The following is an 18,983-nucleotide window of genomic DNA, read 5'->3' as shown; positions in this document are numbered from 1 at the left end:
GTTTACCTCGGGAAACATTGTTGTCCAGATCACAATAAAAAATTATATAAGACTTGGATTAGATATTCTAGAATCGAAACAACTATTCTAAAATACCCACTTATACTAGTTTCAACTTCCCTACATCACAGTTTACCTCATAATCTCGGTTCGCAAACTTCACAGCAGTGACGGCAGCAGAATGATCAGCTATCGTGTTGGACGGAATATAATCATCAGTAAACATGTGAACACATCGATCTCTACTCGCGCTTCCAAGCATCGAACCACGGTGAGAATAATCCATGCTTAATATATCCCCGTCGTGTGATGAAATAAATGATATCCTCTTAAACGTCATAAGGTCGTACACGCTAAAAACAAATGATTGGTTGTCATAAAAAACGCAAAACTATTTAGTCTTAAGGATTACAAAAAAACAAATCCAAAATAACAACTTAAAACCAAATTCCAAATTTACTGTGGCTTGGAAAAACAAGCTAAAATAGGTGCAGCCTAGAAACCAGCGATGAAATTACTGATGCATATTTATGATAAAGAGTGTTAAATTGTGTGCAGAATTCCCCAATGTGCCCAGACATAAAGATGACTACAAATTGAATTGGGAAGTATGTTGAATACATACTGCTGGATACTCCCACTCCTGTCGCCAACCGCATGTGTTTGCCGTCATTATGAACAGAAATGCAACGTGCTTCAACCGATGTTTTAGTGTCCGTGGAGTGTTTCTCCATACTTTCCAATAGAATTGTGTGTTTCAGAACCTACAAATATTTAATAACTAACTTATTGCTCGTTCAATACATATATCCTACAAACAGCCACAATATATAATGTTCTTATTGATCGTCCAATACATATATCCTACAAACAGCCACAATATATAAGGTTCGTACACATGTTTGGTCATCGATTTTCCAAATCCTGACTCTGCCGTCATTTGAAACCGAAACAAAACAGCTGACTCAGCACAATCAGGAAGAGTCTACAAAAACACCATGAGGAAGAAACTATTACACTGGCCAACACAATTTTTGGTGTCTTTAGTGTTAAAACTGATATTGACTAATTTTGGGGTGCTGATTTCAAAAATCATTACCGTTTTCTTCTATCAGATCAACTTTTTAAGTTATTTACAAAATCAAAATTTATGACATATTGATTCAATGACTTTAAAATCATGCTTTTATGTGTTTGTTAAAGTTTTGTTAATAGTGGCTAGGTCATGTATAAGGTGTTGCATGAATTACCAAGATGTTTTATGCTACATTACTGGTGAATACCCATACAACACAACTAAAAAGAAAAAAAAAGATCTGTATCAAATGTGCATATCTTGTACACTTCGATGTGGCTTTAGGGGTTTAGGACAAGCAATGGGCTCCACTTACCTAATGTTGACTGGAATATTGCAGTACTGGACAAAAACAGTAGTAAGGGACTGAAATTATTGGAAAGAGTATTTTTGAAATCAGGGCACTAGAATTAGTCAAAATCAATGAAAACATTACAGACGCCAGTAAAAAAATATTTTTTTGTTGCCCAGTGTTATTACATGTAAACAGGGTTTTGTGCCCCAGTGATTTAAATCAGTGACAAAAACAAAACAAGAATTTGACTAAATAAATTAAATCAGAAAGACTTTTCTGAATTTGGTTTACATTTATAATTCCACTGTTATAATTAGTGTGGAGCAGACAATTTACACTCACGAGACATGATTACAGCAGCTGACGTTACAACATTTCATTCATTTTCAGCCACTACTGATGATATTTGAATAGTTATAGTATGTCTATTGACATAAGCTTATATACTTTTTGTTATGAATTATGTTATGATCTCCATGGATGTGAGGGGTACCGAAAATGACAATGCTTTTTTTGAGCACATTTAACATTTAAAAAAAATAAATCACTAAAAAATGATCAGTCACTGTTTTTCAGTATTTTGGATATCGAAGAGCAGTGTGTCCCGATTAATAACATTTATTGTTTACAATTGTTTTTGTGATGAAATATAATTTTTTTAGTGATGTAACTTCAATATATGTATGTTACAAAGACAAACCTTGATTTCCTAGACACACGAGCTGTGAAACCTGGAAACTGAAGTGACATTTGGTTTTTCAAAATCCATCACATCAGTTATAACAAGTGAGTGATCAGAAAATACAAGATGCAGCCACATGTTGTAGACATCTATTGACATCGCAAGCACTTCATAACCTCTGCAAAAATCCAATTGTAAGTTCAAAATAATTATTGTAAAAATATATTAAACAATATGCATGGATCTGTTCACAAATTTAGTCATAAAAATAAAAGCTCAAATAGATGTAAATGCAACATGGTTTATTATTTTATAACTGCTTCTGCAAATGCTCATGCCCACATCAGTGATATTGAGGCAAGTTGCTTTTTATGTCTACTTGGGCCGTTATTTTTCTCATTAAACATGTAAAAATTTTAAAACTAACTTTTACCAAAATACGACTTCTTATCAGGCAGCAAAAGCAAAAGCACGATTTTGTCTTTAATCTTCATAATTTTGCGACAAAACGACCAAAAACAGTCCCAACTTTAAAGATGAAATTTTTCGCCACGTCTGTTTACAACCAGCTGATCGCTGATGACGCAATGTTTATTTTCACAGCTGTTCAATAAATATGTTTCGCGCTCAATAATTTTCGGAAATAAATGCACATTAACGAACTTCTGAACTTGCAATTCCATCAAGGCGTAAAAGTTTAACTTGTAAATCACTTGTGCAGCAAAAAAACGCAATCTACTATCGTTCTTGGACCAATGAAACGTTACTTCTTTATTTGAGTTTGCATTTGGCAAAAGGTCATCACGCGGTCAAATTTTTATGAAAAAGAATTTATTGCCCATTCATTGGCGCAAAACAAAACCGGAGATAGCCAGCAATAGCTGAATTTCGGCATTGGAAACTTCTGAAAAAATGTTACGTCATAACTAACCACCGAAATCATATTTGGCAAACTCATGAATTATTGCGTCACGTTAATTAGATTCAGAAAACATTACTAATAAATTTTTTAAACAACTGCGGTAAATTAAAACACCAAATTTTATTTTAACTCCAAAAGTGCAATTTTTTCCCCAAATTCATGCCGCAATTGATAACAAAGTATTTTTTATGGTATCACTTTTCATCACATGGTCGTTAGTGCGTGACCAAATTTCCACAAAAAGCTTGTCAACAAACATTTTTGGACAAATCTCAACGTTTACATGTGATTTTATGGACTCCTTTTATTCTATGTTTAAACAAATCTCTGTCTGCCTTATCAAGTAACAGCACAAACATAATAAAGAGATATTTTACACAATGCAAAACAACATGGACGGATCTAAAAGAAAACTTTATTTACGCCAAAAACATGCACCAGATTTTGAACACAAGCGAAAGCATACATAATAGGATCCACTAAAATAAGACATTTCATTTACTGGAACCATGCCTTCTACAAAACACATCTTCTATTAAAACTATTTCAGCAACCTTACTGTCTGAGGCGATGCAATGTCAAATGTTTTCAAGCAGGAAGGTTTGTGAAATCAAGGGACACACTAATGAACATATACAGCAATTAAGCTGCAAATACAAAGTAGAAACAACCTTAAACAATTGGTGCAGAAAACGTAGGGGTTTATATCTACATAAGTTAGCCTGTTTGAATCAAAACATAAAAATAACAGCTTGAATTTAAATGTAACATGTCTTATCTTATGTTACCTTCTGAGACCAACACATTACACCCAAAATCAAAAACGGAAAGACACAATCCCACTATACACACACATGGCATTTGTAAAGTATATTCTATGACCGGCTTCAATTAAACAGCTTTAAAAACCTACAGTGAAGAAAAAGGTTCAAAAACCAGGGGTTTCCGTACTTTGCCATAACACAAAACACTTGCTGTAAAAAAATTGCATATCCGACACATTAAACCATCAATGCTCTGGTGGATAATCTTGAAAATATCGTATAAAAGTGTGTGTGTGTGGGGGGAAGAAAATAATTCATCAGTAAATCCAAGCTATGACTCAAATGTTGGTATGTACGTGTCCTTCTGCTACTGTGCAAGCCTGAAATAAGAATACAAAAAGACATTTAGAAATGAAATCAAAGTTTAAAATGTATATGTGGCTTTGCCAAGCATATACTGGTCAAAAATATTTAGCCCCAAGGGTCAGCCTACACTTGCCTAAGAAAATTGGTTTCCAGGCCAAACATAAACAGCTTAGCAATGTGACTTAGTTGTTTTTAGAAACTAACACTGCCTATTACTTGAAATATATATGTCTAAATAAAACAGTGGACGACTTCAGACTTGTCAAAGTTTTTAGTCTGTCACATATTTGTAAAGTTAAATCCCAACATCCCACCTTTTCTTTGTATAATTTATCTCCCATTTCCCCAGTTCAGGTAAAGGTTTGTTGCTTAATAACCCTGACTCATCGTTGGACAACTGCTTAGTCACTCACTTTGACAACAATGACTCATCAGTATTTTGTTGCTCAGCATCTGAAAAAGCAATTGTAAGTTCTTAAAAAGCCAAACAAAATAAATACAAACCAGAAAAATGCATAAAAATGTTGACACTTCTTTACAAATTAAATTTGCATAATGAAGTTTGTACTGATGTGTGTAATAAGAAAAACAATAAAGGAATCATAATAAAATAAAAAAGTGTATTCTGAATGTCAATAAATATGATAATAGTAACATATCAAACCAGCCAAAACAGTGGTCATTCTGTTTAAATCAAGGAACAAAAATCAAGATACAAAAAAAGATTATAAGTTTAAATATGTGACAAAACAAAATTATTTCGGAAAACATAAATAATGTCTTTCCTAATGCAGGATATTTTCTGGGATCATTACCAAAGCAACTCTGCAAACACCTCAACTAACGGACAAATCATTTGGAAATCGCAGAAAGGGACATTACCTGGATTGTTGAAATGTCAAAGTTGAAGGGTCGTCAAACTCATCACTGAACGTGATGTCAACATTACTAGGATGTGTCGAATCATCGATTGTTTCTACTGTAAACTAGTCGTTTGTAGCAAAATACGAGGTTTTATTCAAATCTGGACTTCCAGGCATGGAGGTGGCACCTTTTTGGGTTTGTTTGAGCTCTTCTGTCACCCGATGGCTAAATGTCCGCCCAAATATGCAACTGTCGGCAGATGCGGAGATTAAGTGAGAGTTGTGGTCGAAAGTGAGAGCAACCGCTACCTCTGAATGCCGACTGATCATGCAAACACAATCTCCTGCGAGACAAACAAAAGATTCTTGTTAAAAATGTTAATTGGAAAAACAGTTGCAAATACATTAAAGCAATTTAAAAACTGATGCAGAAAAAAAGCAAACTTGTAAAAGGCCAGTATTGTGACATTCCTACCATGAGCAAATTTGCTAGACATACATTTAGTCATTTGACATGAATAAAACATGTTTGATTGAATTAAGTGGAAATACCTATTAATACCGCATAACTGCAAATTGCTTTTCAATTTTCTCATCAAATGCAAACCAACACTGACCTGTGGTGTACGGGAGGACATAGATGTTTTATCAACACACGAGGTTGCAACAAGCGTTTTGCACCAAAGATGTCATATTCGGTTAAATTGCAGCTGCACGCAACAAGCACTGAATCATCGATGAATAAAATCCACAGTTAGAATGGCTGGGTTTAAAATTGTGTGGATTTGCTTACTCAACAATGTCCATGTCAGCCATCGAGTGTTTCTCAATGTAATGTTGTTCTCAACTGATGTCAGTTGTAGTAGTAGAGAGACTTGTCTGTTCCACAGCTCATTAGTCGAAACTGTAATTATAAATCTGATTTAGACCAAGAATTGTCAGCATCAAGATTAAACAACTATGCTCTCTGTTAAACAACATAATGAGACTAAAACACAAAAATCACAAAAGCGGTACAAAAACAAATGCAGCTGAAAACTGGACACTTTCACTGTGACTGATATATATATACATATATATAACTAGAAGGGTGGCTTAGCACATTTTGTCATTGCCTATACACTATAACTTATTTTAAAACATTCATAGATTTCCTCTGCTTATTTTATATTAGGTCCCACATTATCCAGCGTCTTTTATAACCTTAGTTGTTTCTGCAGGCAGAAACTCATGGGTCCCCACACATGCAAAGTTAAAAATAATGCATTTCAAGAGATTACCATGAGAAAGTCGGGTGTTGTAAGGTAAAACACAGTGATCAGCACTGGGCTTAAATAATAATACTATGAAACCACAATAATTCAATCAATAGTACTACAAAATTTGAGCCCAATCCGCCAATGTTTAAAGGTTTGACCACTAGAGGTGTTTTGAGCAACAACCATTAATGCTTCTGACTACACAGGGCTGTTAACAACCCCCTAACTGCCATGCCACAAAAACATCCAACAAGCAACCCACAAACACAAGTAACACACAACTGGTTGCCCTTGTAACACTATTGGGTCACAGAAATCTTTCGTTTGTGGTGCCCAATAACATACAAATACGTTTTACACTTTGGGGGCTAGTGGGGTGAATGTTGGGGCTACAGGGTTGAACACAACAATCAACACCTATAAATGGCCTCTTCTTCAAGCTATCAAAATTTCAGCCCATTCCGACACTGTTTAAAACCTCACCCATTTTAAGGGGTTGACAGGGTAAATACTGGGGTTATCAACACAAACAAAGTGGGAAGCACATCCACATAACTACCTTTACCATATAAGTAAGTTTCATCCGAATCCATTAAACATTTTATGGCAAAACGAGTCCGACAAACTTTGCGGGGTAAAAAAATATTTTAGGGGGCTAGCGGGGTAAGTACTAAGGTTATCAACACAAACAAAGTGGGATGCACATCTACATAACTATATCTACCATCTGTGCAAATTCCACCCAAATCCATTATACATTTGATAGAAAAAAGGGTCGGACAAACTATGGGTGAAAAAAAAACATTTTAGGGGGCTAACGGGATAAATAGTGGGGTTATCATCACAAACCAAGTGGGATGCACATCTACATAACTATATCTACCATCTGTGCAAATTTCACCCAAATCCATTAAACATTTGATGGAAAAACGAGTCGGACAAACTTTGGGTGAAAAAAAACATTTTAGGGGCTAGCGGGGTAAATAGTGGGGTTATCAACACAAACAAAGTGGGATGCACATCTACATAACTATACCTACCATCTGCGTAAATTTCATCAAAATCCATCAAACATTTCATGGAAAAATGAGTCGGACAAACTTTAGGGGAGAAAAAAAAGGAAAAAAACAAACAAACAATTTGAGTAAAATCAATATGTGTCCCCTTCAGGGAAGGGGACCCATAATTAAGAAAGCTTAGGCAAAGCAAAAAGCAATGTACAAAGAAAGGTTCGGAAAAAAGTCAGATTTTTAAATGTTACACATTTGGTTCAAACAAAGGCAAATCACTTAAACATGCGTGTTGCATTTGCCAAATTTACCCTTGTTAACTTGTATCATTTAAATTTCAGCGTTTTAATGCAGTTTATTGTAGTTCGTGTAAATGATACTTAGTGCATTGAATTTACATTTTGTGTCAACTGGGTCGAATTAGCCACACCAGTGACAGTTTACCTCGGGAAACATTGTTGTCCAGATCACAATAAAAAATTATATAAGACTTGGATTAGATATTCTAGAATTGAAACAACTATTCTAAAATACCTAGTTATACTAGTTTCAACTTCCCTACATCACAGTTTACCTCATAATCTCGGTTCGCAAACTTCACAGCAGTGACGGCAGCAGAATGATCAGCTATCGTGTTGGACGGAATATAATCATCAGTAAACATGTGAACACATCGATCTCTACTGGCGCTTCCAAGCATCGAACCACAGTGAGAATAATCCATGCTTAATATATCCCCGTCATGTGACGAAATAAATGATATCCTCTTAAACGTCATAAGGTCGTACACACTAAAAACAAATGATTGGTTGTCATAAAAAACGCAAAACTATTTAGTCTTAAGGATTACAAAAAAACAAATCCAAAATAACAACTTAAAACCAAATTCCAAATTTACTGTGGCTTGGAAAAACAAGCTAAAATAGGTGCAGCCTAGAAACCAGCGATGAAATTACTGATGCATATTTATGATAAAGAGTGTTAAATTGTGTGCAGAATTCCCCAATGTGCCCAGACATAAAGATGACTACAAATTGAATTGGGAAGTATGTTGAATACATACTGCTGGATACTCCCACTCCTGTCGCCAACCGCATGTGTTTGCCGTCATTATGAACAGAAATGCAACGTGCTTCAACCGATGTTTTAGTGTCCGTGGAGTGTTTCTCCATACTTTCCAATAGAATTGTGTGTTTCAGAACCTACAAATATTCAATAACTAACTTATTGCTCGTTCAATACATATATCCTACAAACAGCCACAATATATAATGTTCTTATTGATCGTCCAATACATATATCCTACAAACATTTGAAACCGTCATTTGAAACCGAAACAAAACAGCTGACTCAGCACAATCAGGAAGAGTCTGCAAAAACACCATAAGGAAGGAACTATTATTACATGTAAACAGGGTTTTGTGCCCCAGTGACTTAAATCAGTGACAAAAACAAAACAAGAATTTGACTAAATAAATTAAATCAGAAAGACTTTTCTGAATTTGGTTTACATTTATAATTCCACTGTTATAATTAGTGTGGAGCAGACAATTTACACTCATGAGACATGATTACAGCAGCTGACGTTACAACATTTCATTCATTTTCAGCCACTACTGATGATATTTGAATAGTTATAGTATGTCTATTGACATAAGCTTATATACTTTTTGTTATGAATTATGTTATGATCTCTATGGATGTGAGGGGTACAGAAACTGACGATGCTTTTTTTGAGCACATTTAACATTAAAAAAAAATCACTAAAAAATGATCAGTCACTGTTTTTCAGTATTTTGGATATCGAAGAGCAGTGTGTCCCGATTAATAACATTTATTGTTTACAATTGTCTTTTGTGATGAAATATAATTTTTTTAGTGATGTAACTTCAATATATGTATGTTACAAAGACAAACCTTGATTTCCTAGACACACGAGCTGTGAAACCTGGAAACTGAAGTGACATTTGGTTTTTCAAAATCCATCACATCAGTTATAACAAGTGAGTGATCAGAAAATACAAGATGCAGCCACATGTTGTAGACATCTACTGACATCGCAAGCACTTCATAACCTCTGCAAAAATCCAATTGTAAGTTCAAAATAATTAATGTAAAAATATATTAAACAATATGCATGGATCTGTTCATAAATTTAGTCATAAAAATAAAAGCTCAAATAGATGTAAATGCAACATGGTTTATTATTTTATAACTGCTTCTGCAAATGCTCATGCCCACATCAGTGATATTAAGGCAAGTTGCTTTTTATGTCTACTTGGGCCGTTATTTTTCTCATTAAATATGTAAAAATTTTGAAACTAACTTTTACCAAAATACGACTTCTTATCAGGCAGCAAAAGCAAAGCACGATTTTGTCTTTAATCTTCATAATTTTGCGACAAAACGACCAAAAACAGTCTCACTTTTAAAGATGAAAATTTTTCGCCACGTCTGTTTACAAACAGCTGATTGCTGTTGACGCAATGTTTATTTTCACAGCTGTTCAATAAATATGTTTCGCGCTCAATAATTTTCGGAAATAAATGCACGAACTTCTGAACTAACGAACTTCTGAACTTGCAATTCCATCAAGGCGTAAAAGTTTAACTTGTAAATCACTTGTGCAGCAAAAAAACGCAATCTACTATCGTTCTTGGACCAATGAAACGTTACTTCTTTATTTGAGTTTGCATTTGGCAAAAGGTCATCACGCGGTCAAATTTTTATGAAAAAGAATTTATTGCCCATTCATTGGCACAAAACAAAACCGGAGATAGCCAGCAATAGCTGAATTTCGGCACTGGAAACTTCTGAAAAAATGTTACGTCATAACTAAACACTGAAATCATATTTGGCAAACTCATGAATTATTGCGTCACGTTAATTAGATTCAGAAAACTTTACTAATAAATTTTTTAAACAACTGCGGTAAATTAAAACACCAAATTTTATTTTAACTCCAAAAGGGCAATTTTTTCCCCAAATTCATGCCGCAATTGATAACAAAGTATTTTTTTATGGTATCACTTTTCATCACATGGTCGTTAGTGCGTGACCAAATTTACACAAAAAGCTTGTCAACAAACATTTTTGGACAAATCTCAACGTTTACATGTGATTTTATGGATTCCTTTTATTCTATGTTTAAATAAATCTCTGTCTGCCTTATCAAGTAACAGCACAAACATAATAAAGAGATATTTTACACAATGCAAAACAACATGGACGGATCTAAAAGAAAACTTTATTTACGCCAAAAACATGCACCAGATTTTGAACACAAACGAAAGCATACATAATAGGATCCACTAAAATAGGACATTTCATTTACTGGAACCATGCCTTCTACAAAACACATCTTCTATTAAAACTATTTCAGCAACCTTACTGTCTGAGGCGATGCAATGTCAAATGTTTTCAAGCAGGCATGTTTGTGAAATCAAGGGACACACTAATGAACATATACAGCAATTAGACTACAAATACAAAGTAGAAACAAGAATTGGTGCTGAAAGGATAGGGGTTTGTATCCACATAAGTTAGCCTGTTTGAATCAAAACATAAAAATAACAGCTTGAATTTAAATGTAACATGTCTTATCTTATGTTACCTTCTGAGACCAACACATTACACCCAAAATCAAAAACGGAAAGACACAATCCCACTATACGCACACATGGCTTAAAGAGTGTAAATTTGGAAAGTATATTCTATGACCGGCTTCAATTAAACAGCTTTAAAAACCTACAGTGAAGAAAAAGGTTCAAAAACCAGGTGTTTCCGTACTTTGCCATAACACACAACACTTGCTGTAAAAAAATTGCATACCCGACACATTAAACTATCAATGCTCTGGTGGATAATCTTGAAAATATCGTATAAAAGTGTGTGTGTGTGGGGGGGACAAAGAAAATAATCCATCAGTAAATCCAAGCTATGACTCAAATGTTGGTATGTATGTGTCCTTCAGCTACTGTGCAAGCCTGAAATAAGAATACAAAAAGACATTTAGAAATGAAATCAAAGTTTAAAATGTATATGTGGCTTTGCCAAGCATATACTGGTCAAAAATATTTAGCCCCAAGGGTCAGCCTACACTTGCCTAAGAAAATTGGTTTCCAGGCCAAACATAAACAGCTTAGCAATGTGACTTAGTTGTTTTTAGAAACTAACACTGCCTATTACTTCAGACTTGTCAAAGTTTTTAGTCTGTCACATATTTGTAAAGTTAAATCCCAACATCCCACCTTTTCTTTGTGTAATTTATCTCCCATTTCCCCAGTTCAGGTAAAGGTTTGTTGCTTAATAACCCTGACTCATCGTTGGACAACTGCTTAGTCACTCACTTTGACAACAATGACTCATCAGTATTTTGTTGCTCAGCATCTGAAAAAGCAATTGTAAGTTCTTAAAAAGCCAAACAAAATAAATACAAACCAGAAAAATGCATAAAAATGTTGACACTTCTTTACAAATTAAATTTGCATAATGAAGTTTGTACTGATGTGTGTAATAAGAAAAACAATAAAGGAATCATAATAAAATAAAAAAGTGTATTCTGAATGTCAATAAATATGATAATAGTAACATATCAAACCAGCCAAAACAGTGGTCATTCTGTTTAAATCAAGGAACAAAAATCAAGATACAAAAAAAGATTATAAGTTTAAATATGTGATACAATAAAATTATTTCGGAAAACACAAATAATGTCTTTCCTAATGCAGGATATTTTCTGGGATCATTACCAAAGCAACTCTGCAAACACCTCAACTAACGGACAAATCATTTGGAAATCGCAGCAAGGGACATTACCTGGATTGTTGTGAAATGTCAAAGTTGAAGGGTCGTCAAACTCATCACTGAACGGGATGTCAACATTACTAGGATGCGTCGAATCATCGATTATTTCTACTGTAAACTAGTCGTTTGTAGCAAAATATGAGGTTTTATTCAAATCTGGACTTCCAGGCATGGAGGTGGCACCTTTTTGGGTTTGTTTGAGCTCTTCTGTCACCCGATGGCTAAATGTCCGCCCAAATATGCAACTGTCGGCAGATGCGGACATTAAGTGAGAGTTGTGGTCGGAAGTGAGAGCAACCGCTTCCTCTGAATGCCGGCTGATCATGCAAACACAATCTCCTGCGAGACAAACAAAAGATTCTTGTTAAAAATGTTAATTGGAAAAACAGTTGCAAATACATTAAAGCAATTTAAAAACTGATGCAGAAAAAATGCAAACTTGTAAAAGGCCAGTATTGTGAAATTCCCAACATGAGTAAATTTGCTAGACATACATTTAGTCATTTGACATGAATAAAACATGTTTGATTGAATTAAGTGGAAATACTTATTAATACTGCATAACTGCAAATTGCTTTTCAATTTTCTCATCAAATGCAAACCAACACTGGTGTACGGGAGGACATAGATGTTTTTATCAACACACGAGGTTGCAACAAGCATTTTGCACCAAAGATGTCATATTCGGTTAAATTGCAGCTGCACGCAACTAGCACTGAATCATCGATGAATAAAATCCACAGTTAGAATGGCTGGGTTTAAAATTTTGTGGATTTGCTTACTCAACAATGTCCATGTCAGCCATCGAGTGTTTCTCAATGTAATGTTGTTCTCAACTGATGTCAGTTGTAGTAGTAGAGAGACTTGTCTGTTCCACAGCTCATTAGTCAAAACTGTAATTATAAATCTGATTTAGACCAAGAATTGTCAGCATCAAGATTAAACAACTATGCTCTCTGTTAAAGAACATAATGAGACTAAAACACAAAAATCACAAAAGTGGTACAAAAACAAATGCAGCTGAAAACTGGACACTTTCACTGTGACTGATATATATATATATAAATATATAATTAAAAAAGCTTAGGCAAAGTAAAAAGCAATGTACAAAGAAAGGTTCGGAAAAAAGTCAGATTTTTAAATGTTACACATTTGGTTCAAACAAAGGCAAATCACCTAAACGTGCGTGTTGCATTTGCCAAATTTACCCTTGTTAACTTGTATTATTCAAATTTCAGCGTTTTAATGCAGTTTATTGTAGTTCGTGTAAATGATACTTAGTGCATTGAATTTACATTTTGTGTCAACGGGTCGAATTAGCCACACCAGTGACAGTTTACCTCGGGAAACATTGTTGTCCAGATCACAATAAAAAATTATATAAGACTTGGATTAGATATTCTAGAATCGAAACAACTATTCTAAAATACCTACTTATACTAGTTTCAACTTCCCTACATCACAGTTTACCTCATAATCTCGGTTCGCAAACTTCACAGCAGTGACGGCAGCAGAATGATCAGCTATCGTGTTGGACGGAATATAATCATCAGTAAACATGTGAACACATCGATCTCTACTCGCGCTTGCAAGCATCGAACCACGGTGAGAATAATCCATGCTTAATATATCCCCGTCGTGTGACGAAATAAATGATATCCTCTTAAACGTCATAAGGTCGTACACACTAAAAACAAATGATTGGTTGTCATAAAAAACGCAAAACTATTTAGTCTTAAGGATTACAAAAAAACAAATCCAAAATAACAACTTAAAACCAAATTCCAAATTTACTGTGGCTTGGAAAAACAAGCTAAAATAGGTGCAGCCTAGAAACCAGCGAGGAAATTACTGATGCATATTTATGATAAAGAGTGTTAAATTGTGTGCAGAATTCCCCAATGTGCCCAGACATAAAGATGACTACAAATTGAATTGGGAAGTATGTTGAATACATACTGCTGGATACTCCCACTCCTGTCGCCAACCGCATGTGTTTGCCGTCATTATGAACAGAAATGCAACGTGCTTCAACCGATGTTTTAGTGTCCGTGGAGTGTTTCTCCATACTTTCCAATAGAATTGTGTGTTTCAGAACCTACAAATATTCAATAACTAACTTATTGCTCGTTCAATACATATATCCTACAAACAGCCACAATATATAATGTTCTTATTGATCGTCCAATACATATATCCTACAAACAGCCGCAATATATAAGGTTCGTACACATGTTTGGTCATCGATTTTCCAAATCCTGACTCTGCCGTCATTTGAAACCGAAACAAAACAGCTGACTCAGCACAATCAGGAAGAGTCTGCAAAAACACCATAATGAAGAAACTATTATTACATGTAAACAGGGTTTTGTGCCCCAGTGATTTAAATCAGTGACAAAAACAAAACAAGAATTTGACTAAATAAATTAAATCAGAAAGACTTTTCTGAATTTGGTTTACATTTATAATTCCACTGTTATAATTAGTGTGGAGCAGACAATTTACACTCACGAGACATGATTACAGCAGCTGACGTTACAACATTTCATTCATTTTCAGCCACTAGTGATGATATTTGAATAGTTATAGTATGTCTATTGACATAAGCTAATATACTTTTTGTTATGAATTATGTTATGATCTCTATGGATGTGAGGGGTACAGAAACTGACGATGCTTTTTTTGAGCACATTTAACATTTAAAAAAATAAATCACTAAAAAATGATCAGTCACTGTTTTTCAGTATTTTGGATATCGAAGAGCAGTATGTCCCGATTAATAACATTTATTGTTTACAATTGTCTTTTGTGATGAAATATAATTTTTTTAGTGATGTAACTTCAATATATGTATGTTACAAAGACAAACCTTGATTTCCTAGACACACGAGCTGTGAAACCTGGAAACTGAAGTGACATTTGGTTTTTCAAAATCCATCACATCAGTTATAGGAAGTGAGTGATCAGAAAATACAAGATGCAGCCACATGTTGTAGACATCTACTGACATCGCAAGCACTTCATAACCTCTGCAAAAATCCAATTGTAAGTTCAAAATAATTAATGTAAAAATATATTAAACAATATGCATGGATCTGTTCATAAATTTAGTCATAAAAATAAAAGCTCAAATAGATGTAAATGCAACATGGTTTATTATTTTATAACTGCTTCTGCAAATGCTCATGCCCACATCAGTGATATTAAGGCAAGTTGCTTTTTATGTCTACTTGGGCCGTTATTTTTCTCATTAAATATGTAAAAATTTTGAAACTAACTTTTACCAAAATACGACTTCTTATCAGGCAGCAAAAGCAAAGCACGATTTTGTCTTTAATCTTCATAATTTTGCGACAAAACGACCAAAAACAGTCTCACTTTTAAAGATGAAAATTTTTCGCCACGTCTGTTTACAAACAGCTGATTGCTGATGACGCAATGTTTATTTTCACAGCTGTTCAATAAATATGTTTCGCGCTCAATAATTTTCGGAAATAAATGCACATTAACGAACTTCTGAACTTGCAATTCCATCAAGGCGTAAAAGTTTAACTTGTAAATCACTTGTGCAGCAAAAAAACGCAATCTACTATCGTTCTTGGACCAATGAAACGTTACTTCTTTATTTGAGTTTGCATTTGGCAAAAGGTCATCACGCGGTCAAATTTTTATGAAAAAGAATTTATTGCCCATTCATTGGCACAAAACAAAACCGGAGATAGCCAGCAATAGCTGAATTTCGGCACTGGAAACTTCTGAAAAAATGTTACGTCATAACTAACCACTGAAATCATATTTGGCAAACTCATGAATTATTGCGTCACGTTAATTAGATTCAGAAAACATTACTAATAAAATTTTTAAACAACTGCGGTAAATTAAAACACCAAATTTTATTTTAACTCCAAAAGTGCAATTTTTTCCCCAAATTCATGCCGCAATTGATAACAAAGTATTTTTTTATGGTATCACTTTTCATCACATGGTCGTTAGTGCGTGACCAAATTTCCACAAAAAGCTTGTCAACAAACATTTTTGGACAAATCTCAACGTTTACATGTGATTTTATGGATTCCTTTTATTCTATGTTTAAATAAATCTCTGTCTGCCTTATCAAGTAACAGCACAAACATAATAAAGAGATATTTTACACAATGCAAAACAACATGGACGGATCTAAAAGAAAACTTTATTTACGCCAAAAACATGCACCAGATTTTGAACACAAACGAAAGCATACATAATAGGATCCACTAAAATAGGACATTTCATTTACTGGAACCATGCCTTCTACAAAACACATCTTCTATTAAAACTATTTCAGCAACCTTACTGTCTGAGGCGATGCAATGTCAAATGTTTTCAAGCAGGAAGGTTTGTGAAATCAAGGGACACACTAATGAACATATACAGCAATTAGACTACAAATACAAAGTAGAAACAACAATTGGTGCTGAAAGGATAGGGGTTTGTATCCACATAAGTTAGCCTGTTTGAATCAAAACATAAAAATAACAGCTTGAATTTAAATGTAACATGTCTTATCTTATGTTACCTTCTGAGACCAACACATGACACCCAAAATCAAAAATGGAAAGACACAATCCCACTATACGCACACATGGCTTAAAGAGTGTAAATTTGGAAAGTATATTCTATGACCGGCTTCAATTAAACAGCTTTAAAAACCTACAGTGAAGAAAAAGGTTCAAAAACCAGGTGTTTCCGTACTTTGCCATAACACACAACACTTGCTGTAAAAAAATTGCATACCCGACACATTAAACTATCAATGCTCTGGTGGATAATCTTGAAAATATCGTATAAAAGTGTGTGTGTGTGGGGGAGACAAAGAAAATAATCCATCAGTAAATCCAAGCTATGACTCAAATGTTGGTATGTATGTGTCCTTCTGCTACTGTGCAAGCCTGAAATAAGAATACAAAAAGACATTTAGAAATGAAATCAAAGTTTAAAATGTATATGTGGCTTTGCCAAGCATAGACTGGTCAAAAATATTTAGCCCCAAGGGTCAGCCTACACTTGCCTAAGAAAATTGGTTTCCAGGCCAAACATAAACAGCTTAGCAATGTGACTTAGTTGTTTTTAGAAACTAACACTGCCTATTACTTGAAATATATATGTCTAAATAAAACAGTGGACGACTTCAGACTTGTCAAAGTTTTTAGTCTGTCACATATTTGTAAAGTTAAATCCCAACATCCCACCTTTTCTTTGTATAATTTATCTCCCATTTCCCCAGTTCAGGTAAAGGTTTGTTGCTTAATAACCCTGACTCATCGTTGGACAACTGCTTAGTCACTCACTTTGACAACAATGACTCATCAGTATTTTGTTGCTCAGCATCTGATAAAGCAATTGTAGGTTCTTAAAAAGCCAAACAAAATAAATACAAACCAGCAAAATGCATAAAAATGTTGACACTTCTTTACAAATTAAATTTGCATAATGAAGTTTGTACTGATGTGTGTAATAAGAAAAACAATAAAGGAATCATAATAAAATAAAAAAGTGTATTCTGAATGTCAATAAATATGATAATAGTAACATATCAAACCAGCCAAAACAGTGGTCATTCTGTTTAAATCAAGGAACAAAAATCAAGATACAAAAAAAGATTATAAGTATAAATATGTGATAAAATAAAATTATTTCGGAAAACATAAATAATGTCTTTCCTAATCATTTGGAAATCATTTGGAAATCGCATCATTTGGAAATCGCAGCAAGGGACATTACCTGGATTGTTGTGAAATGTCAAAGTTGAAGGGTCGTCAAACTCATCACTGAACGGGATGTCAACATTACTAGGATGCGTCGAATCATCGATTATTTCTACTGTGAACTAGTCGTTTGTAGAAAAATACGAGGTTTTATTCAAATCTGGACTTCCAGGCATGGAGGTGGCACCTTTCTGAGTTTGTTTGAGCTCTTCTGTCACCCGATGGCTAAATGTCCGCCCAAATATGCAACTGTCGGCAGATGCGGAGATTAAGTGAGAGTTGTGGTCGAAAGTGAGAGCAACAGCTACCTCTGAATGCCGGCTGATCATGCAAACACAATCTCCTGCGAGACAAACAAAAGATTCTTGTTAAAAATGTTAATTGGAAAAACAGTTGCAAATACATTAAAGCAATTGAAAAACTGATGCAGAAAAAATGCAAACTTGTAAAAGGCCAGTATTGTGAAATTCCTACCATGAGTAAATTTGCTAGACATACATTTAGTCATTTGACATGAATAAAACATGTTTGATTAATTTAAGTGGAAATGCTTATTAATATTGTATAACTGCAAATTGCTTTTCAATTTTCTCAACAAATGCAAACCAACACTGACCTGTGGTGTACGGGAGGACATAGATGTTTTTATCAACACACGAGGTTGCAACAAGCGTTTTGCACCAAAGATGTCACATTAGGTTAAATTGCAGCTGCGCGCAACTAGCACTGAATCATCGATGAATAAAATCCACAGTTAGAATGGCTGGGTTTAAAATTTTGTGGATTTGCTTACTCAACAATGTCCATGTCAGCCATCGAGTGTTTCTCAATGTAATGTTGTTCTCAACTGATGTCAGTTGTAGTAGTAGAGAAACTTGTCTGTTGCACAGCTCATTAGTCGAAACTGTAATTATAAATCTGATTTAGACCAAGAATTGTCAGCATCAAGATTAAACAACTATGCTCTCTGTTAAACAACATAATGAGACTAAAACACAAAAATCACAAAAGTGGTACAAAAACAAATGAAGCTGAAAACTGGACAATTTTACTGTGACTAATATATATATATATATATAATTAAGAAAGCTTAGGCAAAGTAAAAAGCAATGTACAAAGAAAGGTTTGGAAAAAAGTCAGATTTTTAAATGTTACACATTTGGTTCAAACAAAGGCAAATCACTTAAACGTGCGTGT

The 18,983-nt window shown here is 34.3% G+C and overlaps 1 protein-coding gene across 1 annotated transcript in view; it reads right to left on the bottom strand.

Moving 5' to 3' along the window:
• Positions 1–822: 822 nt before the first annotated feature.
• Positions 823–18,983, bottom strand: part of LOC145212626 (uncharacterized) — a 124,913-nt gene continuing 106,752 nt past the window's right edge. Inside the window, exons 1-6 of the transcript XR_013856758.1 lie at positions 8,300–8,539; positions 5,585–8,027; positions 4,987–5,311; positions 4,419–4,557; positions 2,486–4,118; positions 823–2,230 (exon numbers count right to left, since the gene is read on the bottom strand). The gene's annotated coding sequence lies outside the window, so the exon portion shown is untranslated. Of the gene's footprint in view, positions 2,231–2,485; positions 4,119–4,418; positions 4,558–4,986; positions 5,312–5,584; positions 8,028–8,299 lie in introns of the transcript that reaches the window.

This window comes from Phallusia mammillata, chromosome 2 (assembly GCF_965637545.1).
Source record: "Phallusia mammillata chromosome 2, kaPhaMamm4.hap1.1, whole genome shotgun sequence".
In the NCBI taxonomy this organism is placed as follows: domain Eukaryota; kingdom Metazoa; phylum Chordata; class Ascidiacea; order Phlebobranchia; family Ascidiidae; genus Phallusia; species Phallusia mammillata.
The sequence above is the reverse complement of the archived record's forward strand: the minus strand, read 5'-3'. Positions and strand labels throughout refer to the sequence as shown.